This window comes from Cnephaeus nilssonii (genome assembly GCF_951640355.1).
Source record: "Cnephaeus nilssonii genome assembly, chromosome: 13".
Classification (NCBI taxonomy): Eukaryota; Metazoa; Chordata; class Mammalia; order Chiroptera; family Vespertilionidae; genus Cnephaeus; species Cnephaeus nilssonii.
Genome location: NC_137084.1, coordinates 26,425,011 through 26,430,531, shown reverse-complemented (window position 1 = coordinate 26,430,531; position 5,521 = coordinate 26,425,011). Strand labels below are relative to the sequence as shown.

General features: G+C 37.9%; 1 pseudogene across 1 annotated transcript; it reads left to right on the top strand.

The window, feature by feature from the left end:
• Positions 1-532: 532 nt before the first annotated feature.
• On the top strand, positions 533-1,725 carry LOC307109384 (putative upstream-binding factor 1-like protein 6; annotated as a pseudogene). The gene has a single exon. The product of its transcript is annotated as a putative upstream-binding factor 1-like protein 6 (transcript).
• Positions 1,726-5,521: the final 3,796 nt, after the last annotated feature.

Sequence of the window (5,521 nt, the reverse complement as noted above, 5' to 3'; positions counted from 1 at the left end):
GAATTGAACCGCAACCTCCTGGTTCATAGGTCAATGCTCAATTACTGAGCCATGCTGGCTGGGATAAAGACTTTTTTTATTTTTGAAATGCCTTAATATGTTTCTAAATAAAAACCCGAACATTTTATAAAGTGTACTTTTAAGATTGAATGAGAAAATAAGAAAGTTTTCTGAAGAAATGTTATACTCTAAACTGTGCAGATAACTTTAAATACTAATTTAATTTCTATGAATAGTATTTATTAAGGAAATAAAGGGTGATAATGAACATTTTGTAGCCTTGTGGTTGGAAGATAAACACAGTTCCTAGAGTGCTACAGTGGAGAAGGAAACATTTGCCTCAGCAAAAGATCCGAAGACTCTGTCATCCTGTCTCAATAAATCTGTAATAAAATCATCCTTCAAATGCCAGAAACATAAAATCACACATCTTGAACTAATTCACCAGGGGCATATTGAGAGTGAAGAAGTTTGAGATCCTGCTGATGTGTCTAAACTGCTAGGACCATATAAGTGGCCCAAAGACTTAGAGATGGCATTGTCTAATAGCCAAGACAACTGGTATAAAGAAGACATTGCACAGCTACTGGGAAGAATGGAGAATAACCTTCCACCCCATGATAACCACACATTCAAATCAATCCAGTCACATAGGAACTGGGGAAAAGTTAGCTTTTAAATATTTTTCTGGAGAAATTTGCAAACTCAAATGGTTAGAAATTTCTTATAAATTGAGATTTGCACTTTGAAAGAATTTCTTATAAATTGAGATTTGCATTTTGAAAGTCTTGGAAGCTAAGAAACATGGTAAAAATTCCCATAAAAGTAAAACATGCAAGAAACATCCAGATGCCCAAGCAGTCTCTGACTGCTTACCTCCACTTCTTCAAGGAGAAGGGCCTGTGCATTCCCAAATGCACCCCAAACTCAGTAACCAGGAGCTGACCAAGGTCCTGTCTGAGAAATACAAGGAGCTCCCAGAGGAGACAAAGCTGAAATATATTCAAGATTTCTAGAAGGTGAAACAGGAGTTTGAGGAAAAACTGGCTCCGTTCAGGAAAGACTACCCTGATCTAGTCCAGAACTCCAGGACATCTGTTGTCCCCAAAAGTAGTCCAACCAGAGCCCAAAAGAAGTTTCAGGGAAATGGGAAAGAATTGAACTCTTTCCCAGAAAACTATTTTTTGGAGGAGATTACATTCCATGAAGAGCCTGAAAAGCCCCCCATGAATGAATACCAGAAGTTTCACCAGGTTTGTGGCCAATTGGGGAGCTGCAAGACCTGTCCCTGAGGGAGCACATGGTGGAGATTAGCAGACACTGGCAGCACATCCCGCAGAGCCAGAGGGAGAATTATAAGAAGCAGGTGAGGAGCTGCAGAAACAGTACAAGGTGGACCTGGATCACTGGGTCAAGAGTCTGTCTCCTGAAGAGTATGCTGCTTACAGAGAGAGAACCTATGGTAAGCATAAGAACATGAACATGAGAGGAGGCCCGGAGTCCAAGATCATCAGGACAGAAGTGCAGTCTCCATCAGCAGGCACTCTGCAAGAAGGGCTTGCCCAGGAACAGGGGCTGCAGGCTCCAGAGGCAGAGTCATCAGAGGCTTCGCAGGGATCCGAAGAAAATAAGGAAGATGGGGAAAAGACAGAAGGCAGTGTGTTCTCAGACTCCAGTGGTGGCGATGAAGGTGAAGAATGTGAGGACAGCAACTCCAGCCTCTGACTCACACCAACTGAGCTTTGTTCACTTCCAAATGGTGGGACAGAGAACTTCCCAACCAAAGTCCTTGGCATTGACAACAAATTAACGAACTTTTCTCCCTGTCCCTCTGAATCTGTATAATTTTAGTTTTCTCCCTTATGTATTATCTTGAACACATATTCTTGAGCCGTATATATTTTAAACTTATCTTCCGCTCCCACTAGATAGCTTCTTGAGGACAGGTCTTAACTAGATAGCTTCTTGAGGACAGGTCTTAACCATTTTAGAATCCTCTACATTATGGTCAAAGGAAGAAGAAAATGCATTTATTCATTTAACTCAATGGAAGATTTCATGAGGGTGAAGACATGATCATCATATCCAAAAAAGTGTGAAATTTAGGGAAAGATAAAGGAAGAATTAAGAGTCTCAGAAAACAGCCCTAATGTGGAGAACCATGTTTATGTCACATCAACCATTCTCCTCTGGCTGACTTGCAGAAGTGAAGAAAATTAGGGGCCTTTACCGAACCCTTCTGACTTCAGTCATGTTCCTCTCTACCATTAACATTGTTTACCAGGCCCTGTAAGGTTTTGTTTTATCTCACTATCCCAGTCTTTTTTCTCTTAGAGCCTCCCTTCTGCGCTTACTCTACATAAACATAACTAATCTATTCTCCTCTCTCTCTCTCTCTCTCTCTCTCTCTCTCTCTCTCTCTCTCTCTCATTCATTCTTTCATTTTCTCAGTCTCTCTCTCTCTCAGGACATCTGGCATTTCTTTTCTGTTAAGCATTTTCTACTAAGCTCTTTCTGATTTTTCTGCCTGGAATGTTTTATATCTCTATCCCACTAGCCTGTCTTTTCCTAGTTAATTGTTCTTTTTTTGTTTATGTTTTAGCTAACATTTTCTTCAAAGAGTTTTTCCTGATATCCCACCTTAGGCACCTCCTGTGCACTTCAGTCTATCAGGAATTCCGCTGTAGCATTCACCACGTGTTTTGTAATTTCTTGTTTTCCTATCTGTATTCTCTGTCAGCCTACAAATGCATGAGAGCAGGAGGCCTATTGCTCTTGTTTCTCCATCACTTAGCACTGTGGTTGCCAAGGGATATATATGTGCACAACAGTCATTCAGGGCTCACTGAATGAATGAGCAAATGGGACCTAGATTAATTAATATCTCAACATTATTGAGAATTATCAGAGTGTAATTGTGGGCTATGCAAGTCAGTGGTATACGGATAGCATGGCTAGAGGCACTGAGATGAGAGGCAGCTGAAAAACCTTCTTAATTAGACACTGATGGCTAATCAGTGAGACTATCTCTTTGGAATTCACTCACATGGAAGCAGTGAGTTTAAAATGTGAGAAAAAATATATTAATAGCAATATAATGAAAGAAAAAGTTTTTCTTATTTGTGCCAGCTAAAGGTATACTAAAATATAAGACACTGACCAAAAGAGAATATCAATTACACAGTTGAGGGGGAAAAAGGAATATTTTTAAATAATGGTTATGTCAAGTTGAGTGGCTGATATACATCAGTGAAATTTTAAATGAACACGTTAACTATGCTTTTTTCCATTTATAAGATCAAGTTTCTATTTTATATTCATGTTCTTATTTATTTTATTTTTTATTTTTTGTTTTCAAACATTAATAAAAGGAAACAGGCATGTGAAGTTGTGGAGATAGTTGATTTATATCTAGACCAGAAAAGCTCTATCTTTATTTCTTGATATTTGGATTTCTAATTTTTGACTTTTGGCAGAGAACAGGATAATTTAAATTTAAGGTATACTATTTAAGGTCAGAAACCCCGTGGAGATCCTCTGGGCCAATTTCTTTACTAATGGTTTACAACTGGCCTAACTAGTTTGACAAACTTGGCTTGAGCTCTCCCAAAACCAAGATGTCTTGCATAGATCCTGGTGGTTCAACCTGGAGAAACAGGGCCAGGAGGGAGCTTGCTATGGGATGTTTCTTAGAATTCAAACAGGAAAAGCCTGAACTCTATTTCTCTTTTTTTAAAAATTTCTTTATTGATTAAGGTGTTACATATGTGTCCTTATTCCCCCATTACCCCCCATCCCCCCCACTCATGCCCTCACCCTCCTGGTGTCTGTGTCCATTGGTTAGGCTTATATGTAAGCATACATGTCCTTTGGTTGATCTCTCCCCCTTACCCCCACTCTCCCCTACCTTCCCTCCGAGGTTTGATGGTCTGATCGATGTTTCTTTGTCTCTGGATCTGTTTTTGTTCATCAGTTTATGTTGTTCATTATATTCCATAAATGAGTGAGATCATGTGATATTTATCTTTCTCTGACTGGCTTATTTCACTTGCATAATGCTCTCCAGTTCTATCCATGCTGATGAGTGGATTAAAAAACAGTGGTACATCTACACAATGGAATACTACGCTGAGATAAAAAAGAAGGAGTTCTATTTCTCTTGATGTAGCATATTCTTTGCCTTAAAAAGGATGCTGTGAATTAGTATATCTATTGAGAAGCCAAGTTTAATTTGGAAGATCTGAACAAGATTTTGAGAGAATGATCATCAGTTATGAAAATACTAAATTAGAAGTAGTTACTGTTATTCTGCAAGGTAGGGAAATGATTCAAGACAGGTTTGACAAATCAGAAAATTAGTCCAATACTAGAGAATAAATATATGGATGGGAAAAAAAAAAGGCCACATGCTAACCTGACTAGTTCAGGGAAGGCCTGCATGGCAGTTTTGCAAACTCAAAGACCTAAAGTAACCACAAAGGATCGTCTGAAATTAAAAATTTAACTAAAAGCAGTTTATAGTAGGTAGTCATTTTCTAGGCCAGTATTTTCCCTGACAAAGATCAACTTTGATCTTTCCTGAACCTATTGTCTGTCTGCATCTAAAATAACATACCTTTATTTGTAACTTCCCTTTATCAGGACCCCTCAGGGCACAACAGACAGCACAGGGCAGAAACCACAAATTCCCTCATTGTTATTGTTATCATGTTAATTGTCTACTGTTAACTATCCAGTATCCACCTATTTAAAAGAAGCATGTGTCCATCATTTCACTTTTTATCCAATCACAGAGGTTTTCCTGCTTTGCTTTCTCCCACCTCCCTAATCTATCACCAATGGATTTCATATAACCCACTTAAATCTCCTCCTTTGATAGTAATTTATAAAAACAAGCTAAAAATCTGCCACTCTCGAGAGCATTATCTCAATCCATTGAGATTTTGCTTCCTGGCAATTGTCGACAGTTTGGTTCAAATAAACTCACAAAAATTCTTTACAGGTTTGAATTTTTTTTTTTAACATTAACAAATATTAATGGGAACATAGTCATATAGCATGATTAAGGGCAAATGGGTGTGTGTAGCCTTTATAATAATTGCTTAGGAATAAAATTGTTGAGGAATAATACTGCAGGAAAACAAACTAACAAACAAAAAGTCTGAAGGTTATAGTTGACCACAATTTAAACTAAAATATATAGAATTTTAAGATTTTATGATATTTCACAGTTAGCTTAATCTCTTTGCAAGAAGACCATTTCTGGATAAGAAGCAGAAAATTATTTATTCTAAGCATATTTTAAAGGCTGTTGGTGCTAGAGTATAAAATTCCGGAAGACTGCTGTAAGTAGAGAGCAATAGAGCAAGAATTGTCACATGGAAAGCAGGAATGGTCCAAGTAAAGCTAGCTATCAGAAAGGCCCTCTTTCTTCACAAGTTAATTAAAAACTAGCATAAACGCTTTATACAAAACAAGGGACTTGAAGGCATTAAACTTGACCATGATCTTTGTCTTTTTC